This window comes from Vidua macroura, chromosome 2 (assembly GCF_024509145.1).
Source record: "Vidua macroura isolate BioBank_ID:100142 chromosome 2, ASM2450914v1, whole genome shotgun sequence".
Taxonomy (NCBI): domain Eukaryota; kingdom Metazoa; phylum Chordata; class Aves; order Passeriformes; family Viduidae; genus Vidua; species Vidua macroura.
Genome location: NC_071572.1, coordinates 111891110 through 111908827, shown reverse-complemented (window position 1 = coordinate 111908827; position 17718 = coordinate 111891110). Strand labels below are relative to the sequence as shown.

The 17718-nt window shown below is 41.6% G+C and overlaps 1 long non-coding RNA gene across 1 annotated transcript in view; it reads left to right on the top strand.

Annotated features, from left to right (window-relative positions):
- Positions 1-17199, top strand: part of LOC128820854 (uncharacterized) — a 37231-nt gene extending 20032 nt beyond the window's left edge. The window contains exon 3 of the long non-coding RNA XR_008440987.1: positions 16858-17199. This is a non-coding gene — a long non-coding RNA (uncharacterized LOC128820854). The remainder of the gene's footprint in view (positions 1-16857) is intronic.
- The last annotated feature ends 519 nt before the right edge of the window (positions 17200-17718 follow it).

The following is a 17718-nucleotide window of genomic DNA, read 5'->3' as shown; positions in this document are numbered from 1 at the left end:
TTCACAGCTTCCAGGTCAGGTTATTCTAGCAGCTTGTTTTCTGTTGTCCTAAAGAAAACTCTCATTAGACAGATGCAACATTCTCTTTGCTTACTTAGCATTGCTTAGTATGTACCATTTTCTGTTTATATGTGTCTTTCAAGCTATATTCTGGGTGAAATACCCATTTGTGTTCTATAAAGATTTATGTGGCTTTATGTAGCTTCTATATTCACTCCTAAATGGTGATGAAATGAAACTTTTCTATTTACTCCATGGATGACATTTATGGACTGAGCAAGAATGAATGTGAAGTACTCTGGTAATTCAGAAGAAAAACACAGCAATAGTATTGGTTTCCTCAAGGAAGACATAATTTTTGATACGGTGGTGTAAAATGAACACTAACCAGAATTTCAGCAATAAATCAACTTTTATAACAAGGACAGTACATTAAGCATAGATATATTTATGCTGACGCAGAAGTTTTCAACTCTGTTTTGTACGTGTGTTTTGCTAATTTCATTCCACATATTCTCCACCTGCTCCCACACATCTAATAACTCCTTATTAAGGTTGCCTTTTGTTGTCTCCCATCATGGTTCTCTTGAATTTCCTTTTTTTTCCTACTGCAGGTTGTTTTCAGCTCCTACTTTCAAAGTAATTTCTTGCTTCAACTGACCACCTTCATAAAACTAAGCAGCTTTTACCTTGAATATTTTGTGATAGGCAACTTGGAGCACTGTAAGGTCTCTTGCCACCTCGGTGTGAGGGGAGGGGAAGCTGTCCTTTGCAGCATCTGTTGCCTAGCAATGTTTCTCAGGTGCCTTTAGCTGTGCTGCATTGTGATCAAAGCTGGAAAGGCTGAGCGTAAGGGAAAGGGAAAATGGGCTTGAAAAACCCTGCAATCAAAGCACAGCTGGTGCAACATTCATGATTTTTACATGACAGCGGAGGGACCCCAGCAACACGTGCCATTATGTGCAAAAGGCTTAACTCTGCTTCCCAAGTGCACAGCACTCCTTGGAGGAGAGAAAGCAGCATCACCATCCAGCAGCTCTCTGCTGGACCGTGTGGCACCACTCTGCCCGTTCAGGGGTCAAACTGATAGAGCTCAGCCTGGATTTCTGTTCTGTTCACATCACCTGAGACATTTCTACTCACCATCCGGTGGTATTAGAACCAGAGCCCAGGGAGGCAGCGTGTTTCCTGTGGGATGCATTGGTACAGGTGGGATGGAGCACCCTGAGAAGCTCTACTGCCTTTCACCCAGGCATTGTTCAAAGATCCAGGCGTGGCTTTGCATGTACCAGACCATCACTGTGACCCATCTGAGTTATTTCATGACATTCCAACTCATCCAGTCCAGCCCTTCACTAAAGGTGGGAAAGTTCCCCATACCTTAACACAGACCCTGCTGTTTTAAATCTTAAAAAATAGAAATTGTAGAATAAATTTTGTGTAAGAAGGATTTGTTAATACGGATGATGCCCAAGTTACTGACATGTCAGGCTAAGTTTTATTTGTGAGATGATGCTAACAACAACACTGCACAAACTTAGATGGACTGGTTAGTAGCATTCATGATGTTACACAGAAAATGAGATTAATTATCCTTGCAAAACCAATCCTGTCTCAGTGACATCATCAGGATGGGAATATCTAGATTAAGACAGTATGGCCCCAGCCTAATATAGCATTTTCCAAAACTGTCTTTGTTGCTTGGGTGTTTGGGTTATTTCAGTGTGACTAATAATTAATTTAGGCATTCATACAAGTGTTTTATCTATGAAGTGACCCCTGAATAGAAACATGAGCATGTACTCTGCTGTTAAAAATTGCATTCTCTGTGTGGTAGATAAAATTCCAGGGATAAAGTAAATAATCCTAAAGACAAAACAACTCAGAAAACCAGAACGATTAGGGTACAGTAGCTAAAAAAAAAAATCTCTTGGTAATCTCTTGTCTTTCTTTAAAGTTCACAAAATAAGGATTTCATCACCCTGTCTTGCAAAAGTGTGAGAGGGAATCGTGGTAGAAAGATGATTTTGAATTTCACTTAAAACTTTCAGCACTCCTAGAGAGTTAAGCAGATAAATATCTCCCCCAACTAACCAGTTGCCAAGCAAGACTCTTCAGTGTTTTTGGAACTTCACAATGACATTTCATATACCATGCTTTTGGCATGTGAACAAAATCCATACCCTGCTGCTTCTCCTGATACTTCCTCAATTAGAAAGAACTTAGTTATTTGTCACAGTTTTATGTATTATATTTCATAAAAAGAAAATGAAATTACTTTCAGGGAAAGGGGTAATTAATAACATACTCACCCAACTCCATGATTCCTCTGGTACTTTCAGACTTCAGCCATTCTATACTGCATGTGAGTTTCAAGTTTAAACTGATCATTTGTTAGATAAGATAATCTTTCAAGAAGAAGAAGATAGACTGATGGTTTGTTGACTGGAGAAAATTTAATTGAAAGTCTTGATTTGCAACAGCCTTTTCCTTAACTTTCTGAGCTTGAAAGAGCAGTTTTTCTGTCTCTGTTTGGTGTCTGGTTTGAAGTTTTCTCAGAAAGGCTTTTCTACAGTTCTTCACAAGAAAGCAAGGGGATGAGCCTTCAGAAGATATAGGACTTTTAGTCTGAAGCTATTTTCCTTTGCAAGGCTTGGAGGAGGGAAAGGAGATAGAAATGAGATGGTAACAGTAGAATTATAGTTGGACTGAGAGTCTCACTGATCCCTATTCTGGTTTTGGACTTGCTCGAGCTTCCACAAAATATACCTTATAAATCAATAAATTACTGAAGGCTTTTCCTCCTCTTTAAACTCTGGGAGGGAAAACATTCATCTCCCTGCTTTTGAAGGCTTGCCTACAATGCAAGTTACGAGGTTAGTCTCTCTCATATTGAAGGGCTGGGGGAAATTTATTGTGGGCATTTTTTTCTCCCCTCAAAGGGTGGTGAGAAACCATATAAGAAGATCTGGGAATGCTGGGACTGGAGACCAACATAAACTCAAAAATCTTCTGTATCATTCACATGTCTTTTGTAAACCATGCCCATTTTCTGGTTGTTGTATGCCAGCAGGGAAGGAAGGTGGTGCAGTGAGATCCCTGTGGGGATGCTGCTGTCTCTGGGTGTGCCATGGCTCAGATGGGTGGCCACAACAGTCAGTGGCTTTGTCAGTCTGGACAAAGGAGGATAAAGTCTAAGGAATAGTTTTTGTAAGCTCTGCCTCCACCAAATGGACTTCCAATCACCCAGTTTCTGGGCTTAGGAAATCAGTATTCATTTTTAGGAATGAATGTGATGTGAGATGAGGGTATTTAACAATGGTATGAGTGTGAATACCCACCAGCCACGTTTTGGACCCTTTTTGCAACCCCCTTTCCCTGTGACTGGAGCCCTGCTCCCTGGCTGGGAAGGACCTGGCATACTGCTGTTCTCCTGAGAGACACATTCTATCCTCTGCTTATGGGCTGCTTTGTGGTGTCTCTTGCTGGCTGGGCAAAATATAATTTCAGCTGTACCCACAGTGGCTGCAAAGGAATGAGATTTTGCACGGGTGGAAGGACAAAGGCAGTGCTTGCTGCAGAACCAGAGGTAACAGAGCAAGGCTTGTTCACTGGGTTTTGCACAAGGGCTGTGGCAGCAAGAAGACAACATTTTCCATGGGTGAAAGGTGTGTTCAGAGACACTTTACACGGCTAGTGATGCTGCCTCTGGTGCCCCTGTGGGTAGTTGTGAAGCCTAGTTGATCATAAGTGCCTCATCTTCCTAATTTTCATCTACAAGCTCCGCTGAATCTTTATTACCCTGCTGAATGCTTTTCCAGTGTTTGTGAAGAAGGGCAGGGCATTACTTTTACAGCCCAAGTGATTTTATGGAAAGGATTGAACTCAGGTCAACAACAACTCATCCATAAGAAGTGCAAGCTTTAGGGAACTGAAACATAAACCCTATCAGAAATGGCACAACCACTTAATTCAGTGCAACCATGTGGATGTGAAAAACATCCAAATTATCAAATTAATTCTAGTTTTTGCTCTTCCTGTGAGAAGACAGCATGATGTTTTATTTTCTTCCTAGAAGCTTTGCTTTTCCTCTCTGTGCTGAAGGAAAGTGAGAGGCTGATGCATCCTGGAAGGAAGAGATCTCAGTATTCAGTGCTGAGTGTGCACAGCCTGTGCACTGCTCTCTGTGAAGGGCAGGGCTTCATTATGGAATGGTAGAGGGTGACCATATGGTACCAAAGTATTTTCCAATTCTGTTTCTGCACTATCTTCAAAAGCAATTTTTCCATATCCCTGCCTCTTACAATTCTCTCTCTCTTTTTTTTTTTTTTCTAATTTATTTTCTCTTTTCGCTGATTTTATTTTATCCTCTCGTTCTACAAGGCCTCACTTTTTTCTCCTTTTTTTCTGGTCTGCCCAGACTTCAGGTTCTTATGTGTTCTGCCATTCCCTTTCCAGTTCCTGGCCGAGAAATCTGTCAGGTGTGCGTGTGCTGGAATGTTGCTGGGACAGAACTGAAACAGTGGTAGAGTAGGGGAAGGAGTTAAAACTGAAGACTGGGAAGCTTTGAAACAGAACACAATAGTTATTGTGCTAATTTTCATCTCCATAGCAACACTAATGCAATGTTTTTCCCTCACTCCTGGAATTCCCTTCCTATGGTTTCCTCCTGGGCTCAGCCTGGAGACCAGCAATGGCACAGGGACTGGGAAGGTGCCTGTATGGCTTTGAATTGTTGGAAAATGGATGAGATTTGAAGAAATCAGTAGTAACCTCCTGGTGCAAATCTATGGACTGCCCCTGAGGTGTGGGACAGATCTGACCAGGAAGTTTGTCATCAAGGAACAGAAAGGGTCTTGTTGAGATGGCGATGGCAGCTGGTGCAGTAGACAGCAATTATTCTGTGGGGAGCTTCTCATGGAGGTTTGGTGAGGATGAGAGGGCAGTGTCACTGTTAAAGGGGACCCCTCAGAGAGACACTCTTGCCCTTGACTCTATTATCCTTGAAATTTGGGGTTAGGTCATCTGAAGGTCTGAACAAATTGCGTAGCAAAAAATTAGACATTTTGCACTATTTTTTTTCTGAATTCAGACCATTAATAGTGTGAGACTGTGATTAATGCAAACTGAGCATTTAAAAATCTGTAGGCATCTTTACATATCTTAGTTTGGGTAATGTATCTTGTAGAAGTTAAAAGTAGCTGAAGGCTCAGAGCATCATTCAGACTGTAAAGCAAACTACAATCTCAATTGCATTTTCTCCTATACCTGATATCATGGTTACCGTGCTTGCATTATAATAAGCTTTGGGGTTTTTTTTTTAACCCTCATGGTACCACCATACTGAGCAAGAAAAATCTGGGAGGGAGGAGACTTTTTGATACTCCACAAATGCAATTGTCCCAACACTGCTGAACACTGCTGTGCCATTTGGAAAATGCTAGAGGGCAAACTTTGAAGAGGCATAAGAAGCACCAAGAGGGAGAAGAAAATGTTAGAAAGTGCTGTTGTGACAGATGGTGAGATGGTAGGCTGTTCTCAGATGGAAACATATTGAAGAGTTTTGCTTCTCCAGTCTGGACAGCTTCTTGAGAACAGGCTGGGGGCAAAAACATCCAGAAAGCCTCAGAACAGCTTTAATGTGTGAACTGTAACTGCTGGTGGAAAAGAGTCAGTGAGCAGCACACTCAGTAGCTGTAGTGGTTGAACATGGTCTGGTAGCAGTGCTGGATGTCCATGAAGATCCATCAGGAGTCCTGGCTGGAATTCCTTGTGCCTTGGCTGAGAAACATTAATGCTGTCCACCAAACATGGGGATGCAGTGGTGATCTTCCTAATAATCCATCAGTGCCATTTGGAGCCAAACCAGCACCTACTGGGAGCCTTTTTTGTCAACGGACCCTGACTTCTCTTACAGTATCCAAGTGCTCCCTTCTTGGCTCCTGGTACTGCTGGATGTTACCATCAGCTCTGACACTGCTCTGGCAGCTAGGACTGGGCACAGAGCTGTTCCTTTTGAGAAAGTCTTTTCTAGGATTCCTCAGGTTTGGACTAAGAGGAGATCTCTAGGAAGGTGTGTAGTTCTGCAGCTGGAACGCTGCTGTGTTTAATGTGAGAATGTCACACGGGCACCCCATGGAAACAGGGAGCTTGCAGCTAAACTGAGGGCTCAGTGAAGGAAAGCTGCAGGAAAGTTAACTCAAAACACAGACCTGCTTTCCATGTCAGCTGACTTTGAAGTTAAAGTGATGTCATTTTCAAGCAAGTGTTCCATTTCACCAAAAGTTTATACTTATTACTCTTACATACCCTTCTTAGCCTGCAGACATGAGGCATTTCTATTAAAAAAAAAAAATTAGAAGAGGAATAAACCTGGGCATCTTCCTCCACTACCTTCTGTCCATCCCTTCTCCCATCTTTAAATCCCATAACCTTAGTACCCAAATTAGAGACCTTCCTCTCCCCACAAATTCAGAGCCTAGAGTGTACATGTAGTTTGCAGAGCACTGAGTGGGCTTAATGTACCATCAGGCTGGAACGTGTTAGGAGCTAATTCTGGGATGCATGAGCACAGGAATTGTCATGGGAACACAGCCTATAACCAAGAAGGAAAAAAATTCCAGTAGGAAACCAGGCTATGGGAGACTTCCATCATGTTGCTCAAAACAACCTTAAGGAGAGAATTATTTTGCAATTATTTCAAAGGAGACATCATGCAGTGGAAACCCCTGACAATTAATAAAAGAGGTAATTGCCTGTAATTAATAAAAGAGGGAACTTTAAAAGAGTAATTTCTTCTAGCTATGTCCAAAGACATAAACCTGTCCTTCTTCTAGACCCACTAATGAGAAAAAAAAAAATAATATGAGGAGTCAGTTTCCCTCTGACTGAAACTCAGCTAGTAAGCGTTGCGTAAAAATATGTTTCCTCACTTTTTTTTTTTTTAACTGACGAAAGGAAGGTTTGACTTAGCCTACCACATAGTCAGATGCTTCCTTTTAATCCAGTTTCCTTGGGAAATAACAGTTACAAGATTGTGCCATTGTCAGTCCCCATGAGCTCCTTTTGAACTCATTGCCCAGTTTCAACTAAACTTGCAGAGAGATCAAGAATCCCTTTGCCTTTGATGAAAACAAGCAGATACAAGGCATGCCCCTGTTAATGGAAAGGCCACAGCATGTGCTCAACATATTATTAGACATTAGAGAATCTGTGTGAGGGAACAGAAGGACTGAAAACTTTTTTAAGAACAAAAACTACAGCAAACAAGCTTTAAGTGTTACTGCTCAGATAACTTTTTGGCAGTTGCTGTACTAAGCTCCATGTTATAAGTACTTGTAATTGTTTTCTAATTCCAACCTGTGCAGGGCCTCCTGATAATTAAAGTGTCAGCGTTTCAGTGATGAAAAGCCCCATTGAAAATCAATGTTCAGTTGCCATTGCTGCTTGCAGAGAAGACAGAAAGGTCTTGTGAAGGTCTGCAGAACCAGCTGTGAAAGCCTTCTGTCAGCTCGGTGGGAGGGGAGAGCTGTAAGACCAAACCACCATTTGCAAATTCCTGTCCTTTAAACTTAGGGTTGGCTATAAAGAAAATCAGAGGCACATCTCTTATGTGGAGGCCTCCAGAACTGCATGTCCTGCTTAAAACTTATTTGCAGGTATTCTGCCTGTTCCCATACCAAGAGAAAGACTGAGTAACCCTGCCTCGAAGCTGCAGGGAAGCTCCTCACAGAAACATCTGTCAGTGTAAGCAATGGTACATCCTCACAGAGCTCAAATGCCTTTTACTCTTCAGTGTGGATTTTATTGCCAGTTCTTTGTTAATCAGGGGAATGCTCTTCACCTTGCTTTATGAGTCAGGACGGTGAGATGCAGGGAGACCTAAATGGTGACACCAAGGTCACACATTTTGGCAGAGGATGAAGTTGAACCCAAACCCTCTGAGCTATGGGCTGGCAGTGACTCTGAGAGCCATGGGAAGGGGCAGCCTCGGGCTCTCCACAGGGTGGGAAGCTCTTCCATGTGCTTTCTGCCCTTCTTCCTTCTCAAACCAGCTCTCTGATTCCTGCTTGCACTTTTCTGACTGTGCTTTGGCCTATCAGGTTTCCCAGAACTGACCATTATGCCATCACTTTTGAAATGACTTTTGAGTATAACCCAGTGCAAGACTTGATATTACAAACCTGCTTACAAAAATGGCTTGCTGCCTTCCCTTAGAGCATTCATCAACTATGTCCAAAAATACTCCAAAGTAGTTGCTAATAGCCTAGATTGATTCTGACTGCATAAAAGACATGTAATTTCAAATTATGAAAATTAACTACTTACATAATTTGATTTATTCAGTTACAGTCTCTGTGAGGATTTAATGGTGGTGCCTTATCCCCAGTTCTGCTGCTGAACTGACAGTATATCACAAGTCTGATTCGGAAAGGTCTAGCAAGAATGCTAGGGTGGTATAAGGGAAAAACAGATAGATGATATAACAGAACTTAAGTTTTAGTCTCTGGCTTGTAATTATTCCATCTTTTTCTCATCATCTGTGTTTATCCTATTGCATTTTGATTTAGCAACTTCTTTAGGATCATGTTTAAATATGTATATTAATATGTATATTTGCAATCTGATTACAACTTTTACTGGAATATTGGAATCCAAGACATCCCTCTGGCTGCCCTGGTTGTCTCGAGACCCTGGCATGAAGTCAAAAACACCTGTGGCTTTGATTTTAGCCTGTGGAAAAAGCTGCCAACTTTGTATGAGGAATTACAAGCCACAAGGATTTGAGTAATGTGATAGTTGAGTTAACACAGGGTGAAAAAGTAGAATTTTGTGGCTTTTTAGAATGGGGTTCAAGGGGACAAGATGGAGGGATTTGGGCATGTCCTGGCCTTCTTCTCCTTCTTCTTGTCCTCCATGTCCTGGTGCGATGGTGACACTTTTGTATTGGTTTAAGGTAGAGACACTCTGTCTAACATAGATGATAGATATTGGCACATTATTGTAAACATAGTACATGTAGTTTTGAGTATAAAATGTAAACACTGCCCTAGAGGGCAGACAGAATGCCATGGCTGACCTGATAGACAGAGCTCAGCAGGTCAGAGAAAGAATGTTATAGATAAGGAAAAACAAACAACCTCGAGAAGCTGATCCTACATATTCAGACTCCTTCTTTGGCTGCATGGGCTGGGAGAACAAGGACTTTTACAATCTTGGGGTCAACACCACAGACCCCGAGACTGGAATTCCTAGCTCAGACTTGCTAGACTTTTGCAATCCATGAATGATTCCTCTGCCTCAGAAATGACTTTCCTGTATCCCTATTCCACACAAGCAGGCACAGACCCTGAGTCCAGCCCAGCTCCTGCCTCTTGCTAAGGAAGATGCACCCTGCAGCCACCTGCAGATGCTGGCATGGAGCACATTCCCAAGTCCCTGATAAGGAGCATAAAGGGATGGTGGTGGTGTATGCCTGTGTCTGAGAGGCAGCAATTTATCAGCAGGAAAACCTGTTTAAATAAGGATTTACTTCTGCAATCTGACACAGAGCCCCATGGCACAGTCTGTGGTACAGCCTCCTTCCTAACACAGAGAATCTAAATCTGAAAAGCAGAGACTGCACTAGGAATATTTCTGTCTTCACAATTTATTTGTTAATGTGTTACCTTTGCTCTGATAGAGACCCTTCTACATCCCACTGGCCTCTGCAATCACTCAGCTAAAATGGGGTAAAAAACAGACAAGCACTTGCACACAAAAAACATTGTGACTTGAGCAAGGGGTACTTAGAAGTAACTTGGAACCTAAATTTGCAAATAAACCTAAGGGATAAGACTAGCTAGCTGGATAAACTTCCAGAAGGCAGAAACATCTTTTGAATCACCTCTTTAGTTCCCTTAAAGTCATTATCATCACTTTAATCTAAATTGAATTGACTCCAAGCCAGTTTATTGCAATATATGAGCTGCTCCCCTGTAGATGCTGGAGATGAGGCTCTTGCCTGAGAGCTTGGAGTGACACAGTTTTTCCTCAAAGGCACCAAATGAGAGGTGAGAACAGATTCCTGTAGTTCCCTCCACCACAGACACAGAAGAAAAAGTGATTCTCACTTTCAGGATAGGTTTTAGAGGTAGATGAGGCTGCAAAGAAAGAAAGAAAGAAAGGTATTGTTTACCCTTTCTTTTCCCCTCCCTACCCTCAACCAAAACTACCTTCTCTTCCCTGGCTGGGAGGTAGCTGTGTCTGAGAAGGAGAACAGTTCTGCCCACAAGTACCTCTCTACCCCTCCTGTATATTTCCTCGTTGCAATTCAGCTCTTTCTGAGCTGGCAGCAATTGCAGGCAGGAAGAGTCTGAAGTAAGGAGTGACAAAGACTTCTTTACTGAAATCAAGAGCAATACTTCTTGATCCTTGATCATTGATTGCTACAGCTCTTTAAAGGGCAGAACATCCAGCAATTGCATTTGTCAGGTGTTGGGCCAGAAGATTTGTAACAGGAAACATGAGGGATATGATCTGTTCTCATTACCACAAAAAAGAAGATTTTTGTTTCAGTCAGGACAAACAAATCTTTTATTTCCTGTCTTCTTTTATTACTTCACCAACTTATTAAATTCTTTATTTTTATTTTCTTAATATCTCTGCAATGCCTTAGCTTTTTAGGTCAGTGACTCATATCTACAGCTGCATAAGAGCAAACCTCTTCATATAAATGGCTTAATTTTCAGGCTGACCATGTAATTTTATCATTCTTCAAATGATCTATGCTTCTCTAGATTAAATGGATGAGTTTCCAGAAACTAAATGTGTTTGGGCTGCACAGACAAAGCTTTATGTCAGGTTCCTGCCAAAGAAGTCTGCACAATATTGTCTCAATAAAAAATGAGAAATAAAAATCATTTAGTCACAGGTGTACCACACATTAAGATGCAGAAGAGGCATCACTAAATTATGTCATTGCATAAGTAGTTCCCTCAGTAACAGTTAAGGGAAGAAACTAGTTGGTCACAACTAAAGAAAGTGCAGCTTTTATGAAAAGAATTGGCAATAAAAAAGTCAGAATTACACTTCTATGTGAAGTAAGTTCTGATGAATTCAAGCAGCTCCTGCAGTTTCCAGTGCTCCTTCCTGTGTAAATGGTGCTTCATCCCATATGTATTTTCAGCACATCTCTCTGTCTGAGACTTTAACTTAGGTTCTATGCTGTTGCATTGAATTTCAATCCAGATTTCTGTTCCACTTCCACCAAGGTACCTCCCAGATTTATGAGAGAAGTGAAGATATATGTACTGTTCCCTTCTTTCTTGGTTACATAGCTCTTTGATACATGGAAGTCAGATTTCAGCAGACTGATGCCTTCAGGTCAGAAAAGCAGTTGCTTTGTCATCTTTCTGCATTTAAGTCCATTTTAATTCTATATTTTCCCATATAAATTCTGGCCAAACCTGTTTTTTTTCCAGTATTTCATAAAGAGCTTTGTCATGTAGCTTTCCTGATGGAGCAGAGATGAGCAATTTCTAAAAAAGGCTTTGACTGTTATGAGCTGATTGGGTGAGTTGCAATGGCCCTGGTAGCTGCAGAGGGTCACCAGTTTATCCTCGCCACACACACGAGAAGTCAGTCAGCATCGTTGCTGTGTTATCAGGGGAGATGAGAGGCAAAACCCCTGACCCCCCCCATACCATCCATAGGCAGGGGTCTGCCTCTCCCTCTGAATCAATGAAATGAAAGGAACTGTCACATTTCCAACCTCACAGACTGCAGTGGGATGGACATTCAGTAAAACCCAGGTGATACTGCAGTAGTGGAGACCACACAAGGCTTTAAAGGAAGAGAAGAATCTCTGAGGGTCTGCAGTGGAAAGCATTTTCCAAAAAGAATCAGGACCCATCCCCCTTCTTCTCCATCCTTGCCTCAGGATATGTCCAAATCAAGCAGACCCAGCCCATTCTTGCAAGTGACTGCAACACAGACCCAGTGCTTCTGGTGTGTTGTTTTCCCATTATTCATGAGTTGCATCCCCCAGCCTTCACAAATAGGTCTCAACAAAGAGGAATTTAATGGGATTTTCTGCAAAAGCATATTGAAAAGGAATAAGGAGTTTGCCAAAAATGTGTTCCTCTCTTCATGTGGACGTAAATCAAATCCCTTGATTTACTTTCTATACTCTTTGATTCCAGCAGAGGTCAGCTCTGCCTGTGCTGGGGATGGACAAAGCAGTTCAAAGTGTGGGTGCCTGCACACCTTGCAACACAAAGCTCTGCTTTCTTCCCATGGCCCCTCACAGCACTAACTTCAGCCCATTTCAGGCCCTCCTCTTAAATGGAGATAAAAGGGCTTTGAAGCAGAGCATCCCTGCCTTCAGGACTGCCATAAAAGCTGGTTAGAGAGCCCTTCTTGTTGCTACTCCAAGCCTGTTTGAGAACAGCTTGTAATGAGCAGAAGGAGCAGGAGACTGTGACAGTGGTCCTTGGTGAGGCTAAAACTGTTGCAAGATGAAAAACCCCCAAAGAGCAAGAAGTTATGCCTGGACTGTGCTTTCCAATTACTGAACTATTAGGGAAACAGAAATACTGCCATTCTGGCAACTACCTTCCTTTGCTGCTGTATCAGGATTGTTAAAAAAAAAAACCCAATGCTGTGCTCAACGATGTTTGCTTAAGGTTTGTTCTGGCAAAAAAAAAAAAAAGAGTGTATCAACAAAAAAATTTACTTCTTTAAATGGCATTATTTTGGTGGCTATATGGTCCACTAAAATTCTTATTTCCTCTATCAGTTACAGTGGATCTTTAGCTCTTCAGAACACAAGACAATAAACATTTTGAAGTTCTTCAGAGCACAAGACAAGAAACATTTTGAAGCTGAAGACAGAATGTGTTGACAAAAACTCTCTAGTTTAACCATATAAATCTGCAAATGTCCAAGACATGTTTTTATCCTCTCTTCTTTTTTAAAGATTAAATTATTGCTACATTGAGATTTTTTGTTAATTGTCATTAGTGATTGACACACTTTACAGACTTTTGAAGCTAGAAAATAATGACTGCTTTTCTGAAATTAGATGTCATGCTTTCGACAGAAATCTTTCATGTAACCAGTGATGTGTGCCATTGAGACAGCAGCTGCTTCTGAAGGACAATATCTAAAAACCCCAAAGAATCTCACTGTAAATTTAATGCCTAATTTTCCTAAATAATGCTTTTCACACTTTTCTGGTACCTTTTTTGAATTTAGCTTGTTAATACTAAAAACCAGATGAAGTTTCAGTGCATCTAAGCACCCCTTTTCTTTGTTCTATCTGGGAGATTTTGTAGATTGAAATGACTGAAATGACAAAATGTGGTTTGCTTATTTCTTACATGTAGCTGTATATAACAAGAAATGAGTGCCATTAGTCTAACAAACTACCAGGGGAGCCAATAAATAATTTCAGCACAAGATCAAGGATAGGACTAACGAGCAGCAGACTTGACTTGTTACCTGAGAATTGAGAGAAGAAACATAAGCCCACTAGAAAGAGGTGATTAAGGTGCACCTTCATAGTGAACTTGTACTCTATGTGCAGTTGTGCTGCCCAGCTCCAGCCTTTGGGAGTGTCAGATGAATGTTAGGCAAAGCAAGGAAAGCTATTTTTCATTTTAGTGCTTGTTCCTCCTGATGGCATTATCTGTTATAGGTCAAGCAGCTACAGCTGACAGCTTCATAGGTCATCTTAAAAACAAGATGTACACCCGGTGCTGTTGCTGCTGATTAAAGATCACATATCTAAGTGCAGATGACACTCCTGGCTTTTGGGTGACTACAGTGGGTTTGGAATTCCAGTGTGAACAGCACATTGTGTCCCAATACCATACACACACAGCCCGGGCTGTTGTTCAGGAGGGGCTCTGTAACTGCCTTACCAAAGAGCAAATCATGTCCTGGAAAAGTGACAGCATTTGTAAGGCTCCTATTCTTTGTGTTACAAGGGGATCTGGATGGTCCAACACTTACAAGTGCTGGCTGCCACTACAGACAGTCATGAGCAGACTCCACACTTAATGCTGTCTTTACCTGTCTTTCTTTGGCAGTCAGATCCAAATACAGGTATTTTGTAGGTCAGATTTGTCTTTACAGAGAGTTCAAAGCACCACTGACTTCTGTGCCAAAAACTAATGGATGCATCCTGGTCTGCTCATCTTGCTGTTTCATTTTGTCATCTGTCCAGTGGCAACTGCCTTGCTCTGGGCTGAGGAGAGCCTGATCTGCTTTTCCCAAGGAGAAACCTTAGGGTGTCTCTAGGCCACTGACAAAATCTGAAATGCAAACAAAAAACTTAATCCTGAATCAGAAATCTCCAAAACATACAGAAAAAGATGTCCCTCTTGCTGGAAGTTCCCTGCTCCCTAGCTGAAGTGGGGCTGGTGCCCACAATATTCCTGTTACCTCCATCTAGAGCAGTGTGAACAAACAGCTGTGCCCACACTGTGTGGCCTGTAACACGGGGCCATGTGGCTGAAAGACATCATCACTGTTTTTTAGAGATTTTATGGTTCAAAAGACCTAAATTGACATGAGGGCTCAATCAGGGAATTGGTAGTTTGATAGCCTAATATCAAAGTGGGGATAAATTGCACATCCTTGGACATGGCACGAAGGTTTGCGAGCCCTTGAGAGCAGAAGATCTGCTGGAAGTGTGCTGGAAAACACTGTGCAGCACAGAAAGATCCCAATCTGTGTATGGTCCTGACTTTTGTGCTTATTTGAAATGAAATGGTCTCCTCAGCAAATCACCTCTAAATCCACACCTGGCTTTTGTCTTGAAAGGAGCTGATTGGTTTTCTGCATAATAGGGTCCAAACAAACTCAAACTGATACAGCTTTGATGATCAGGAGATAGGGACTTAGCAGCAAATCAGAGAAGTGACATTGTAGACACAGATCCTTATTATTAATAGTAAATGGTTGTTTATTCTAGATGTAAACATCCTAAAATATTAATTAAAAAAAAAAAGTCAAAACCCCATAATGATACAAGGCTTTGGTCTAGATGAAAAGAAACACATTTTGCCTTTTACAAAACAGCAGGGGCCCTTTTTGCCACTGGCAACTGTCAGTCTTCAGGTAATTTCATAATAAGACCTGCAGTACAGTCTTTGAGAATAGAATGGAAGAAAAAAATTAAAAGCCTTCAGTAAAAGGCAGAGTGAGAAGAAGCTTGATTTATGACCCTAATGTAAAAATTCTTTGTGTGGAAGAGGTGGTAATGATGCCATTATGCTGGGCAAGCCCAATACAGAAGATTGTTTATGTAGATACAAGTGTTAAGACAGAATGGAAGTCATTTCCCTAGGAAAGAAATCAACAGCCTTAAAAGCATCTTTTACAGAGACCAAAATGCTATTAGACTTCTAAAGTTTGTCTTTCCTCTTTTCTTGAGAAGATAATTATATTATTTGCTTGTTTTCTCTGGTACATTTGAATTTTTTTCTGTGTCACTAAATAATGTCTGCCATTTTTTGTTCCTGGCTGCTCCCTTGGGTGGCCCCTCACTGATCTGGGGTTGTCACTGGTCCCATTTTGGGCACCTGGCTCTGCCTGTGCTTGGCTGTGTCCCCTCTGTGAGGAGTGCCTGTGCTGGGGTCACCTCGGCTCCCAGCCCATGTCCCCCTTGCAGAGCAGCCCTGCTCCCTCTATTCCCCAGGTTTGGGATGTGGATGGCCATGTAGCAGTTCTTCTGAAGGGATTCACCAGTGACATCATCAGGACTTGAATCAGCTCTGTGATATTGCTGGGGTGTCATCTCTGCCCAGCCTGTCATTTCCCCTGTTAAATTTGCATTCTTGATTGTTCCTGCCCAAGAGCATCCCTGATACTGGTTCTATTCAGCTGCATTTTTTAAGACAGTCTTTAATTCTCATTTGTTCCATCCATTTGCATTCCTCCCCAACCTTTCATCACCTGCATGCTTACCAACTTTAGAGGTTATTCCCTCAGTTAAACTGTTAATGAATAATTAAGCACTAATTTTTATTAAACTATTAATTAAAACACTTCAGGGTACCCAGGAGAGTCTCCTGAACAATCACAAGTGGTGTAAGGTTTACAACTTGACAATAGTTATCATAATGAGCTATTTTTGATTAAAGCTTTTCAGACAATGGTACATACTCCTAGTATTCACCCAACATACATTTATTGCTTTGTGTCTGTGGCACTGTTAAAAGTTTGTGCTATATTTACCAGGATTTATTATAACACAAATTAGAGGAGATACTCTGATAACTGACTGGGCTGCATCTCTAAGTAATACTGATGAGGTCCAAGTTAGCCTACATCCTTTAGTGGTTGAGTTACCAATAAACCATGGCCTAAAATCTCTCTCAAGGATGATATTTTGATCACAGACCTCCCTGTTTCAGTTGTCTCTGCTGGTTTCAGAGTACCCTCTTCTCGTCAGTGACTCAGTGAGCCACAGTTATCACAGTGAGGTGACAAACTTGTACTCCATGGGCTCCACCACTGCCTACTGCAGTGGTTTCTCCAAGCCAGGCTGATCTTTTATAATCTAGCTCAAAGCTAAGGATAAGAAAATGAGTATTGATAGCTACTTCACCCCACCACCATATTAAATTTAGAGATAATCTTAGGCTTAATACAAATAAACTGGATGGATTTAATGCTATCAAATCAACAGTGCTAGGTAAAAAAAAAAAAGAATGTGTTTCTTTCCTCCTAGAGGAAGCGAAAGATCACACAGCGAAAGATCCAATTATGGCCCAAATTATGGCCATCCAGAGACTAGTTAATGTGGTTATAATACAAATAAATCATCTGCACTTAAAACTGGAAAATGCTTGTTTTGATGTATTACAGCCACCCTCCAGTAAGTGTCATGCACAGTGGCTTCTGGATTCAGGCAGAAACAACAGCCCAAAGGATTACTGCTGCCCACGCAGGAAGTTTTCCAGGCAGGTCAGTGCTTCCACGTGAGTGGAATCCAGCAAGTCAAAACCCAGGAAACTCAAACAGCGGAGGATGAGGACGGATGGTCTGCCTGAAACCTAATTGCTGTGAGGCAAGAAAAACAGCAAGACTGGGAGGACAGAAGATGCAAGGTGATGCTGAAGTCATGTTCTGCTGCTGGCCATAAGTGATTCACTGAACAGCGTGTCCCCTGTCAGAGGGAGGGAACAATAAGCAGGAACATTTGGCATTCCAGTCCATGAAAAGACCCAAGCCAACTGTCCTGCTCTGCTCACTCAGCTGCTGCAGGAACCAACTACAGACAGTTCTAGGAAGAAAGGAAAAGGAATATAACTTGACTAAAATAAACTTTTATTTCCACTGCTGTGAAAAAGGGGGAAGGGGATGCTGACTCTTGTCATTTTGACTGTAATTGTTATTGCAAACACGACTACGTTACAGGTACAGTAATTTAATACTCTCAAATTCTATTTTGAAGGTCAAAGTGTTCTAACATCGTCATATTTTTGACTGTGATATATGGCAGCAGAGTTTGGAAGTTCTCCTCAAGTTAGGAGAAGCTGCCAAATGAAACCACACTTCAGTAGGTACAAAGTACCTTTTGGCAGAATTCCATCAAATTATAATCCCCTCTCATTACTGCATAAGCATTTCTGAGTGAGGTAGCCCTCACTATTGTTGGTAGTTCTAACCCTTCTCACCCATGTCAAAAATCTACATACTGGATCAGACATTTCTGTGATTCCTAGT